Genomic DNA, 14,561 nt, shown 5'->3' on the forward strand with positions numbered 1-14,561 from the left:
ATTGCCCATAGAGGATATAAAGAAGTACGCAGAGGATGCAGTTGCTCGCGTCGCGTATCAAAAGATGTACGAGACGAACATGAAGCACTAATTGGCTCTGGTCCTGAAATGGTTGTCTGCTTCCTGATGCACGTTGGTTAAAGAGTGTTGAGCAGGGCTCAGGAAGAGCTGACATTTCTTCCCTCACTTGCAATCCTTCACTAAGAACACCTCAGAGTGCAAGGCAGTTCCCTAGTTCTGAACTACAAAGAAGGGAAGACGTGAGGGTGGAATAAAACTCTCACCTCACATTTGAGGGTAGAATAAGACTCTCAAAGGTTGTTACAGAGTTTGTAAATCTGGGGGATGAAACTTAAGAAACCTAAGGGGTTTCGAAGGAAGAAATGGAACAAACATTTTTGGAGGCTATAAAGGAAGTGTTTTGTGTTCTTACCTTAGGGTTTCGTTTTATAGCAGAAGAAACATGGATTTAAAGGATGAGATTAGAGATACAAATTTGGAGATCGCGCCCGAGAATTATTGCAGCAATAGTGGTCAAACTGAAACGGTTTGTGCGTTTCCCGAGATTGATTACCCCTATTTTCGAGAGTTTGCATGCAAACTTAGACAGTTGCGAGTTAGGCTGGGCTTTGGCCTTGGGCCTTTGCTTGGATTTTTGTTGGTTCAAGGAGAGTCAAATAGAGTGATCAAATAGAGATAAACTATAATTACCATTACTAAGTTACTTCGTTGTTCAAGTTACACTCTATGTTTGACAAGGCAGATATCTAAAAGTAGTTTGCCAGTGTCGCATATAAGGTTATTGATCCTCCTTTCCTCAGTTTCAGAAGCGGCCAATTGCCTTTTACGCTCTTGTACTTGGGGGGCAACACTTCCTATCTCTTCCTCCACAGCCTTAAGCTCTCTAGCTTGCTCAGCTTCAATCTCCGCTATCTTTGCTTCTATTGCAGCTTGTTGTTGCCGCAATACACTAAGTTGCTCCGAACGGCTGGCCTTAGCATGGTGAAGCTTGGTCTTAAGTTGGGCAGGGCCTTGAGCAATGAAATTTCTAGCAGTGGCATTATGTTACGACTGACTCCGAGATTCGTTCTTCAAAGCTTGACATTCTGCCAAAAGGCATAGAATGGTTCTCAGTGATTGTTCTGCCTTCATATCTAGGCTGGGGTCAGGTGAGTGTAGTCTGAGGTAGCGAAGGGCATCTTGGACCTTAGCCAGGCGCGTCGGATCAGCTAGACCCTCAGCGGATACATCTGCAAGTTGTGCTCAGGCCTGGACGAATTCTGGAGATTCTAGAGGTGTCAAGGTAATGACAGGACCCAACATATCATTTAGAAGATCTTCTAGAGATGGACTAGAGCGATTTTCTAATGGATCAACAACTAGTGTTGATCTAGAGGTTCCAACAGTCAGAATTACTTGGGAGTTGGAAGCGTTTGCGACGTCTACAACCTGCAGATGGTAAAAAACGATTAATAAGACAGTTAAATGTTTACAAAAAGAAAGAAAAAGAGAATATAAATCAAGAAGTGGTTAGGTGTTTTACCCCATTAGTTTGAGTAGAGGGAGCGTTGTTTTCTGGAAGCGGGTTTGGTGCAGCATTATTGCTTGCTGAGTCCACGTTCACGGGGGGATCTTCCACATTTTTACCTTCTCGGTGAGAGCTTGTCACATCTTCTTCATCTTCTACCTCACCCTCTAGAATCTGAGTTGAATAAGGGTGGGAGAGTACAGTTGTTGGCTCCAAGGTCCGAGTTCCCGCCGCCGTGTGGAGGGGAGTAGCTTGAATTGGTTCCCCATGCGTGATCGTAGCAATCGCGATTCCCCTGGATGGTGACTGAGTTTCAGCATGAGCCTGTGTTAAAGACAAATTAGTACATCGTTGATTCACATATGAACAATATAAGATAGAGGAATTACATCCTAGCAAATAACAAAGTGTTGCTTGTGGGCAACAGTGTGTTTAACTACTTACAGAGACGTCTTCCCTCTCGGTTGCAGCAGCTTGAGTGTTGGATAGAGGTGGTGAAGTTGGGTTCTCAGGAGCCTACAAATTAAATAAGAATTAGTTAATTGGAACGAATAATGTGTTCTTCTTACCTCAACTGCTGTCTTTGGGTTGTTATTCCCAGTTACTGTCTCACATCTTTTTAACATATTGAAATCTCATTGACCAAGGATTGTTTAAATGGGATTCCTCAGTGCGACCACGCACGATAGGTAACAAAAATTCGGTCATTTCAGATATGCAAACGGCTTTCGGCGTTCGCATCTTTGTAATGGTTACTCCCTTAGATCGTCTTAGTAGTGTTTTCAGTTTACCGGAAATTCCGACAGTTAAACGAGGTCTGAATTGAATGAAATGTTTACATGGTCACTAAATATATATACCGATCACATCGGCTGATGTCGATTGATCCCGAGAAGTTTCTTTCATATAGTCGCTTCATAACGCGATAGTTATATTATAAACTTAATATAAAGTTTATGATACATTAATGGGCACTTCAGCAATAGATAACTCCAGTTCGAAATATGGTCGATCGACACCAGCAGATGTGATTAGTAAATTTTGTCTGTTTTGGACATTGTTTGACCATCTGTACCTATAGTCAACTAAAAAAAACGTTTTAACGTATTAAAATCCCCATTTACCGGGGCTTTACAAAATAGGTTTCGTTGGTATGACCACACACAATCGGAGACGAAAATTAGGTGATTTCAGATATGTAAACGACTTTCGGCGTTCGCATCTTTGTAATGGGTAATCTCTTATCGGTTTATCAGAAATTTCGACAGTCAAACGAGGCATGAATTTGATGAAATTTTTTCAGGGTCACTACATATATATATACAGATCATATCGGCTGGTATAGTCTCCTTGAAAAAATGTATGCCTTTTCAGTAACATCAGCCGATATGATCAGTATATATATATGACACCCAAAGTAACTTTGGGTATGCCTTCGGATCCGCGGGGTAAATGATGAGGCATACCCAAAGTTATTATCTTCTCTCTAGAAAGCTATAACTGGTGTTACTGAACATTTAAGAACTTGCATCGAAGCAACCTATCTCATTCTCCTCTCTGTCTTATATGACACGACTCACCTCAAAAAGGTATAGTCTCCCTTGAAAGTAGCACACAAATCTGCACAAAAACGACACTTCTAAAAACTCAAGTCTAACCTCAACACCTGGAGCCTCCGTGCTCTCAATTTATTTATCCAAACTCCACAAGTAAAACTCAATGATGTAAAACTAATTTACAACTCAAGGTTATCATAGCAATGACTAAACTTCACAACTAAATACAAGGAAGTTATCCAGATGACTATGTCTCAACTTTAGGTACCCTTGACTTCATCTGAATTTTCTTGTAAACTGGCGGATTGAAACCACATGGCCCAGGGGAAAGTATTTAAAAACATAAACATGTTTGAGTGAGTGAATGAAAATCAAATATTGAATAAACTAAACAATTTAATGTACTTCCCCATTTTTCCTTTATTATAAAAAAAAACCGATGCATGCAAGTGTTATTAAAATACGTTTAGTAAGAATATCTGATTTCGCGTAAACATACTAACCCCTGCTAGTCAAAATAATAATGTAGAGAACCAACTCCATACACATGTTTGTCAGATCACTCACAAAAAAAATACAAAACTGCCCCAACACTCCTGCGGGTTGCCGGTAAATCCTCTCTCTTGGAATCTATATCTGAGATCCACTAATACATCCCCTCACTTCTAACTACTCAGCAACATCTATCACACTGACATTACATCCCTTCTCTTCTAGTTGTAGAAAATGGACTAGATACACTAGTCAAAATAAAATACCAAAATCATACAGTATCCCGTCTCATACTCCCAGTACCGTCATGTCACGTTAACGAAAATGATATTGAGATGTCGTGGTATTGCCGGCTATACCACATCGCCTCCTAGGTGGAAAGAGAAACATCATGCTAGCATAATAAACAATCTCCAAGTGTATGGAATAAAACGAGTACGGTTCCCAAACGTAGGAAAATAAATAAAAGAGTTCTACTAGTTCATCTCCCTCTCTTCTAGCTTCATAATAATGTAGAACCACTAGTTCATCATCTCTCTTCTAGTGTCCCAACATATAACGTACTGTCTCTGACACAAACCCCGACAACAACTCCAAGTCTCACTGGACAACGTATAAATAAATCCTTTACGGACTTAATATCAAACCACCATAACCAACCAAAATTAAATAAGTAGATTTATCTATTTTCCCATTTTCACTAATTTCTCACTAAATTATAGTTTTTCGGAAATCCAATTTCTGAATAATTAACATAATAAATAAATACTCAAAAGATGAAAATATTATAAAAATCTCCTAGAATCTTATTCTCAAATAAATAATCAACAAATCTCCAATATGGATAATTACGTTATATATATATATATATATATATATATATATATCCTGTTTTAAGTTCAAAACAAGAACTATAAGTCCATCGGTCATTATATATATACATATAACACAATAACCAAATAATACGAAAATAATCATGCATGCATATATTCAAAATAAAAGTCTACTCACAGTTTAAGGCTTTAGCCTGACGATGTCCGAAAATATTGCTCACGTATTCCAAGAGTGACTAGCCTTCTATTACTCGGTAACGGGAGTCCCTAATTCGACATAACAATTAATGTTAAAAAAATTTGGATTAACAAGTGAACAAAGGAACAAAGTCCATTTGCACACTCGCTAGTTTAGAAATTTGTACAATTTTTTGCAATAGAACAATCCAAGTTCACAAACAGAATTTAAATTGAAAATAGAAACTCAATACAGCTTTACAAATACCATTGAAAATATTACACAAGCTTTACAATAGTTTTGAAACAACAAAAGGTGATGAAATAGTCACCGGTCCAAACAAATATAACAATTACAACCCAAAATGTACAACAAATGTGACAATGGTTATAACACAACCCCGAGATTTATATCTCAAATAGTACAAGAATCAAGAGAGAGCAAATGACTAACGATGACTTCAAATGGCTTAAAGAATGTGTACTCCTAAACTTCACGTTTCCTAAACCATTACTGACTCCTAACCTGCACGGAAAACTATAATATGGATGAGCTTTGTCATCGCTCACCCAATATGGGCCAGTCCACCTATGTGGTTTGAAAGTTTTATAAAACCTAGGTTAAGTTTTATAAAAACTTATAATATTTAGATGTAAGCTAGCTCGATAAAATATTTTATTACAAAAGGGATAAGTTATCTTTTTAAGAAAAACATGCAAACAATGCATATGGATGACCATCAATAATATTCAGTCAGTGTTGACCGATCATAGCGACTTATAGTGGAAGCCAATATCAAGTTGAGGCCAACTACCTTTGTTGCAACAACAAATGAGTGAGTGTCCATTTGACTGAAACCCTCAATAATACAGTAAATGATGGATTCAAGTCTTTAACATGGCATTGTCCATCCTGAGGTTTATGCTTATCGAAACAGAGGGGTAACGGGACTCTCGGGCCTCATTCACTCTCATGTCTACTTACTTACAAACTATTCATCTATCTTTGGGTTTTAGCATTTATAAAATAATAATGCATTTCATTCAATAATCAATCATTGCGGCATCAACAACGAATTTAAGGGCACGAAATACACAAAGGGGGTTATCTCACCTTACCAGGATTGAAGTGAAAAACCCTCGTTGCTATTCCAGTTCCGAAATATCGTTGAGGTTGTTGTTGCTCCAACTTTGTACGATCTCATTACATCAACTAGGGTCTTGACGTAAATTGAGATCGCTTGGGAGGTCGAAGTTGAATTATGATTCAGTGTTTGTAACAGACTTGAAATTAAAGTTCCGTTACTCATCCTCAATTGTCGTCATATAAGTCCAATCATAGCCTAGCTCAAGGTTTGACTGACAATCCACTGACTGCATCTCTACCTTGATTTCAATCTATTGGGAAACAAAGTCGTTTCTGCGATCAACGAGAATGCTTATGTAAAGATTGACGAGGTGAATCCAATGGTGGGGATGCATGTGTGATTCCCTGTTGGACGGCCACAGTAAAAGGTCAAGAAAGAGGTTCTCTCTGTATCGAGCTGGAGAGAGAAGAAGAAATGAAAGAGTTGGGTGTTTTTAAGTCAAAAGAGAGTTTGGGCCTGGTTCTTGGGCTCGGGTCTAGGCTGTGAGAGTAGGGCTCTTTTAAAAGCCTATTACATTTTAAAAGCAAAATAAAACTTTAAAAATACGTAAAAACAAAACCGAGCATCAGAAAAATATTTCAAAAATACTTTAATTATCGTGGAGACATGTAGTTTAATATCGATATATTAAACTATATTTTTGACATTTAAGATAAATGCTTATTAATTAATCTTAATGTGTAGGTTAAACGAGATTAACTACATATATTACTCATGATGATTTATTAATCGTCTATTCCAATTTCCAAGCATTGACCATCATTCCAGAATGTCAACTTACAACACCAAATGATATTAAAAATAACTTAGAGCGCAAAGACGTTTAACATAAAAAAAAAGTAGATTATTTTATTATATCATAATACTAATTTAAGTAGGGATGCTTTGATTCCCGACTAGGGTAAGAACCAAAGTTAATTGTTTAATCGGGATTAAATGTCACTATTTACGTCTTCGTAACTCAAGTGAAGTTTACCAAACTCACCACAAGGTGAAAGGTATAATTTCTTAAATAATTTCCTAAAACCAAAATCTAACTTGTCAAGAATAAAACCATAAAATCGTAAAAGGTGAAAAAGTGACCGTAAATAGTGAAAGCTGTCAGGGGCAAAATTGTAATTTCATGTGGTGGTAAAACAGTAAATAGGTGAGTCTTGCACGGTAAAAAAACCAGGGGATATACCCCTTTCTTCTGAATTGTCTCCGCTCAAAGCTTCGACTCTAAATCCCAATTCCGACAATCCAAACAACAAGCAATCAAACAACAAGCTTCAAGACACATAACCCAACACAATTACATCAGAATTAGAGGGAGCTGAGGTCGATTTGTACCTCCACGAAGAACAACACCACCAACCGTCACTGAGCTCCTCCGCTCCGTTTTTTGGGAGCTTCTGCTGCTCGTCCGAGGTCCTCCACCAATCCTCTACCGCTGCTACAACACTCTTGGTCTCCCTTCAAGCTCGCCTAAGCTCCTGGGTTCATGAAACAGAGGTCGCCAGAGTCGGAAGCTCACGGCCGAGCAAAACAAAGAAATGATGGAGTTTAGAGCCCGGCTTCAACAGATCGACAAGGAAATGGAGGGAAATAGGCTAAGGGAGGACTGAGCTTACCCCAAAAACTCGCCGGAGTCGATATCCGCGCCGGTGTCCTACGGCAGCTCGATCGACTTCGAAATCGAGCTCGTCGGAAAATACTTAGCATATACGATCTGTGACTTTAGGTAGGAAGAGGAGAGTGAGGCGGTCACGATGGTAATAGCCTCGTCGGCTGGGCTCGTAGGGCGGCGGCGGAGTGGCCTTGGGAAGAGGCTGTGTCACTGCCTCTGTTTTTGCACGGAGGGAGAGAGAAAAGAAACGTGTGGGTCGAGCGGCCGAGATAGAGAGATGAAAAAGAATTAAAAGGTTACCATCTTCCCTTGCAAACACTTAAATCCAAATTTCAATACTTAAACTTTAGTTGCTACGCTAATCGGTAATCATTTTAGGCGTGCCGCATGTCTGCACACTCGTAGCGACAATGTCTACCACTTTCGTGAATAATGTTTTTAGAGATGAGCGACGACTTCAAAGTCAACTCTTAAGTCTTATTAACTTAATTGATTTTCAAACTTTTGGCTCTCGAAACTCATTCCAGTTCAAACAAGGGCTACGTAAGTTGTGTAGAATAAGGATTTTCACATATAAATTCCGAGAATTATAAGAATTAAGAAATGAAAATTCATGTGTTTACACTATATGTGGGGAGTATGAGGAATCACTTGAGCATACTCTATTGTTATGTCCTTGGACGAAACTGGTTTGGTTTGGTTCCAATTTGGGTATCAAACACAACAAACAACATATTACAACACTTGATAGATGGTTTCGAGAGATTATCAAGTTGTCAAGTTCATGTTCCAATTCATTAATTACCTAAACATGTTTCTAGGTGACAAAACTAGCAACACATTTAGTAAGCATTTTAAGTGTAGAAGCTCATAGATTCAACATGCATCAACATCAATTAAGAGTAAAACGAATTCATTAGCTCATGAGTGATAGAGCGTTAATTAAAACGTCTATAATAAACCCTGTAAAACATCATCGTTAGTATAGAATAAGCAGAGATCGTTCTTTCCGGGGAATTGAATGAAACTCTAAACTTTTAGTGTTAACAAATAATGGGGGGTTTGAGATTGATTATTAACTACTAAAATAAAACATAAATTACCATTTACATTATCGACTTCTCTTTAACAAACTTAAACCAAATTTACCATTACACCACATAATTACAAGTTCAAACCTATCATGCATTCTAAGTTGACAAATTACATACTTTTTAGACTCCAATACAATTAGAGTCTTAGGGGATCATCTAATCATGCAAGATTTCAATTAACATTTAGATTGACTTAGGGCCTAATCTAAATTTGCATGCAATCGAATTCAATAACACTTACAGTATAAATCAAACAAGATTATATTTAAGTACCAAATTTTTGTTGGAGACATGTTTCATGTGTGGTGTCACCCACCATGGTTTCACATGTAAATTTCCAGAATTTTTACCACTTTTAATCAATACAAACCGAACCTACTTAAGGCATGATTCGATTTGTGTCAATATGGTTGATGAATCTAGCACTCAAACACAATCTTAGGGACTGCATTTAAACACTAAATTCATATGCACATATATGAAAATTATCTAAAAGTATGAGAAAGATGATTATAACACAACAATAAAAATACAAACTTCAATAATTATAAGAACATAAATTCGGTATAGTCTAAAAAAAATATTAAATACAAACTGAAAATTCTAAAACAAATACAAAACCAATATTTTCACATAAACAACAACTTACAATCTTCATAGACAAAGAATGGTAGATTAACACAAATAGACGAAGCCATGGAGATGAGTTGCGAGAATCAGACGTTGTAGGAACCTTAGAGGTACGGCTGCAATAAGTGAAACTCGGTGGAGATGATGATGGTTTTGGGGTGGATGGCTTGGCTTATTTGTGAGGGAAGTTTTATGGTGGTGTTTTGGTAGAATTTTGACTCTTGAATGCTAATGAGAAGTGATTTTATTTTAGAGATGAAGCCATGTATATATAGAGGAAAGAAGTAGTGTAGTTGCATCTTTCCTCATATTATAATGTCATGCTTTAATCCCTTAAATCATGGCAAGTTTTATTCCCTAAAACATGCCATGTTTTATTCCCTAAATCATGTCATGTTTTATGCCTTTAATGATCATCTTCTATTTAATTGTTACATGACTTTGCTCCATCTCTTTTTCTTTAAAAATCTCTTCAATCTAATCTGAAAATAAGAAAATAAAATCATATATAAGAGATAATTAATTTCAAAACCTAATAAGGATTCCTAGTCAAACTAGGACTCTAGACCAATTATGCATTTTTAACTCATGTAAGCACAAAAATGCATCTAATACAGCTCAAGACTCTTACTATGACCCAATGACTCAATAGTACAACAATAAGGGCTAAGCAAAGTATAAATTGAGATAAAAACATGTTAAAAACGTCGCACAAAGTGCTCCTATCAATGAGTTTGGCTAGGGCTAGCCTAGCCTCAAATCTAATTACTCACAACCCATTAAATACAACAACTCCTTGAAAATGAAATACATCAAAAGAGAAGTAGAGTAAAGAGAGAAGAGATTACCAAGGGTTTGGTACAAATGATACCAAACCGTACCTCTAAAGGTTCACTACCCACAAAGATGTAATAAGAAAGAAAGTGCTTCTAAGTATGATATTAATGGGTTCTAACAAAGGAAGAACTCCATGAACACCAAACTATCCACACAATCTAGAAACAAAGAACCATGATTGAGGATGATTATGAGTAGAGGATGAAGAGAGTGAAGTGAGTATGGCTTAAAACCCTACACTATCACAACTCTTTACTCCAACCCAAATCTATGAAACAAGTTTGTGATTGATCAAAGGTGTATAGGATCTTTGGTTTTTTGGTGAAAATCCAAGACACTTTACACTTGTCTCTACACAACTTGATATCTATGACTTAGGTCTAAGAAAACTATGTTAAAACTATGAAAAATATGAAGTTTTGATGGAGTTTTAGTGTGGTAAAGGAGGTTGCACTAATTTGGGAGGAATGAGGGTATTTAAAGGCCTTAGGGTCACAAATGAAGGGTGGAGATGTAAGGGGATGAATAGCTCGATATGGTGGACAAATGTGGAAGCACAAATTGTGAATCTTATTCTTGAAATGGTCCCCTTCATTTGTCTTCTTCTATTTTGAATTTGAATTTAAATTTAAATCCCCAATTTATGGAGCACAAATTATGGATTTTTTTTCAAATGGTCACCTTCATTTGTCTTCTTTTATTTTGAATTTAAATTGTAAATTAAAATCTAAAATTCATGATTCATCAATGCTCCATTGACTTATTGACTTCAGCCACCACCATTACTGACAACCACCTTCTCATCATAGGAGTTTAACTAGCATTTTCCGGCGTTGACTTTTGTTTTCTTGTGAAATCTCCACATTTGCTCTTTTTGGCTTGAAACTTTTATTCGAATCCAGAATGTGCGCTAAATCCACTCATTTTGACGTGTTTCCAATCATTTGCACATTTTTCTAGCATGAGTAAGAAACGTAATAAGAAATAGATAAATATACAAAAAGATAAAGCAAAAGAATAAGAATAAGACAAACATTACTAGGTTAATATTAACCTAATGGGTTCAGCAAGGGGTGAGTGGTCTGGGGTCATCTGATCAACGGTATTATTGGGTGGGTGCTATTCGGACTACTCTTCTCCGACTATGGTAGAAGTTTTGGCCATCAAGTTAGGAATGGAGGTTGGGGCTGAAGATGGTGTGCCTCAAATCCGACTTTATGCATGTCATCTCTGCATTTGATCCAAGAAAACCAGTAAGGATTGGACATTGTATTCATTTTTTTGGAAGAGATTTGGAGGAAAGCTGAGAGATTTGAGTTTATAACCTGGGAATGGTCTCCCCGTGAAGCGAATCGTGGTGCTCATATAGTAGCCTCACTTGCCAAATCGAAGATGGGTCTTAACAGATGATCGAATACGCTACCACCTTCATTAGTTGATGTTCTCCGTCGTGATGGTTTTCCAGGGCCGCCGGTAGTGGAGGAAGGAGCGGAGTAGGTCTACTCTCTGTTTTTTTTTTTGCGATGAAATTTCTCAAACTTGGCTCTTTCGTTTCTTTGATTGAGTTGTCAGTTCAATTCCTTGTTCTTCATGTTGTATTATTGGGCTGGTCCCTTTTGGGCTCTACATGATTCTTAATGAAATCTTCATTATCCAAAAGAAAAAAAAGAATAATATATATATATATATATTAACACTTTTGTTGGAGTGAAAAGTTCCAATACTAGTCAAAATCCACCTCAGATTCAAATTTAAATTTGACAAAATGTTTTACTATCTCATTGGAGATGGCTTAGAAGCACATTAGTTCAATGTGCAATAGACATCATATGGCTTACCTATTACTACTTTCTGCTAACAGTATGTACGTGTCACAATCCCGAAATTCCGAATGATAAAAATTGTAATGACAATAATGAGAAGGTGTGAATTTACTCAGATTACCAAACATAATAATTTACAAGAAATTATAATAAATGAAACTCAAAAATTTGGGATATTACAGTAAGAACAAAAATTGGTTTTATCAAAATGAAGAACCCTCCAGTCTCATCCTTGCAATAACAAGAACATTGAGTACTTACATGCACTTCCACACAATCTTCACAATGCAAATGCACATGTAATCATAAAAACTTAACAAAAGCATTAGAGGCACACAACGGTGTTTCTAGATTACTCCAAATATTCACTATTTCAAAATATCTCATCAAATTTGACAGTTTAACCTGATAGTTGCATTTTGTGCTAGGAATATGGCTCGTCAACGGCCCGGGCCGGGCCTTGCGGGATTGTATTAGAAAAAAAAACATAATACTCTAATTTAAGAGTTTGAAACAATAAAATAATTAATAGAAAACATTCTAAAGAAAAATTCATAGAAAAATTCTAGTTTCAAAATATTGTCAATCAACACCAGTAGATGTGATCGATATATATATATATATATATATATATATATATATATATATATATAGGGACCCTGTAAAAATTTCATTCGTTTTTAACATGGTTTGACCATTCGTACCTACGGTCAACAAATAAAATAATTATTAGAAAACATTCTAAAAAAAAGTCACCAATAAATTCTAGTTTCAAAATATTGTCGATCGACACCAGTAGACAAGGTTCTAAAACTCGCTACTCGGTAGTCGGTCGGCCGGTGAGTAGTGAGTAGAGGAGTACTCGGATTCTAATTTCTGGATTTTTTTATTATTTTTAAAATAAATAATCTAATATATAATGTCCAAAATAATAAAAATAGTCCATAAAATATTATAATATTTAAGAGATAATAATGTCTAAAAAATAAAAACAACCATTAGTCCATTACAATAATATAAGTAATAAAAACAAACCAAATTCAATTCTTGCAAACAATCTCAATCATATGTAACTATGCCTCAAATTCTTTTTCTCCATATCCATCTTGTACTCCCTCCGAATCCGACTTAAAATCAAAACTCAAGTCATCTATTTCCTCGTCATCATCGGATATAAAATCATCCTCATCAAGTTCCCTAATTTCTTGGATTCTAAGACCTCTCCTAGGCTCTAAGCCATCATCCACTCCCGATTCCTCTCCAACCCTTTCACTATGAAGATCCGAAACAACCCTAAAATCTTGCTTTCTTATTCTGAACGAGTTGACCGATTTGGACCCGAGTTGGCCGAATTGGGCCGAGTACTCGGCCGATTTTCTTCCCGCCGAGTAAAGGCACTGAGTAGGTCAAAATCGCCTCAGTAACCAACCGAGTACCGAGTACTCAGCCGAGTTGACTGAGTTTTAGAACATTGCCAGTAGATGTGATCGATATATATATTTAGGGACCTTTGTAAAAATTTCATCCGTTTTGAACATGGTTTGACCGTCCGTACCTACGCTCAACCAATAAAGAGGCGTTTTGACATAATAAAACCTCATTGACCGGGGGTTTGCTAAAAGGGTTTCCTCATTGCGACCACGCATGATCGACGACTAAAATTAGGTGATTTCAAATGTGTAAACAGTTTTCCGCATTCGCATCTTGGTAATGGGTCCCCTCTTAGGACATATATTAGTGTTGTTTTTTATTTACCTGAAATTCAGACGGTCAAACGAGGTCCGAATTGGATGAAATTTTAAATGGTCACTAAATATATATGCCGATCACATCGGATGGTGTTGATCGATTCCGAGAAGTTTCATTCATATAGTCGCTTCATAATGCGATAGTTTTATTATAAACCTAATATAAAAGTTATGATACATTAGTGGACACTTCGGTAATCGACATTTTCAATTCGAAAATATCGTCCGTTTTGTACATGGTTTAACCGTTCGTACCAACGGTCAACTAAAAAAGGCGTTTTGACGTATTGAAACCTCATTGACTGGGGCTTTCCTAAATGGGTTTCTTCAGTGCAACCGCGCACGATAAGTAACAAAAATTAGATAATTTCAGATATGCAAACGGTTTTCAGCGTTCGCATATTTGTAATAGGTCCTCGCTTAAGGCATATTAGTGGTGTTTTCGATTTACCGAAGATTCCAACGGTTAAACGAGGTCCGAATTGGATGAAACTTTTACAGGGTCACTAAATATATATACCGATCACATCGGCTGGTATCAATCGATCCCGAGAAGTTTCCTTCATATAGTCGCTTCATAATGCGATAGTTTTATTATAAACCTAATATAAAGGTTATGATACATTAATGGACACTTCGGCGATTGATAACTCCAGTTCGAAATATGGTCGATCGACACAGCAGATGTGATCAGTATATATATCTAGGGAACCCGTAAAAATTTCGTCCGTTTTGGACATTGTTTGACCGTCCGTACATACTGTCAACTAAAAAAGAGGCGTTTTAACATATTGAAATTCTCATTGACCGGGGCTTTGCTAAATGGATTTCCTTAGTGTGACCACACACAATCGGTGACAAAAATTAGGTGAGTTCAGATATGCAAACGGTTTTCGGTGTTCGTATTTTAGTAATTGGTCTTCCTTTATGACATATTAGTGTTGTTTTTGGTTTATCGAAAATTTCGATGGTCATATGAGGTCCGAATTGGATAAAAAAAATTATAGGGTCACTAAATATATATCCCATCATATCGGATAGTGTTGATCGATTCGGAGAAGTTTCTTTCATATACTTGCTTCATAA

At 36.7% G+C, this 14,561-nt stretch overlaps 1 long non-coding RNA gene across 1 annotated transcript; it reads right to left on the reverse strand.

The window, feature by feature from the left end:
• Window positions 1-566: 566 nt before the first annotated feature.
• Window positions 567-7,601, reverse strand: LOC126786007 (uncharacterized). Its single transcript, XR_007671156.1, has 5 exons — window positions 7,067-7,601; window positions 4,588-4,676; window positions 1,973-2,044; window positions 1,544-1,852; window positions 567-1,449 (listed from the first exon to the last, which is right to left on the reverse strand). It is a non-coding gene; the product is annotated as an uncharacterized LOC126786007 (long non-coding RNA).
• Between the last annotated feature and the right edge of the window lie 6,960 nt (window positions 7,602-14,561).

This window comes from Argentina anserina, chromosome 1 (genome assembly GCF_933775445.1).
Source record: "Argentina anserina chromosome 1, drPotAnse1.1, whole genome shotgun sequence".
Lineage (NCBI taxonomy): Eukaryota > Viridiplantae > Streptophyta > Magnoliopsida > Rosales > Rosaceae > Argentina > Argentina anserina.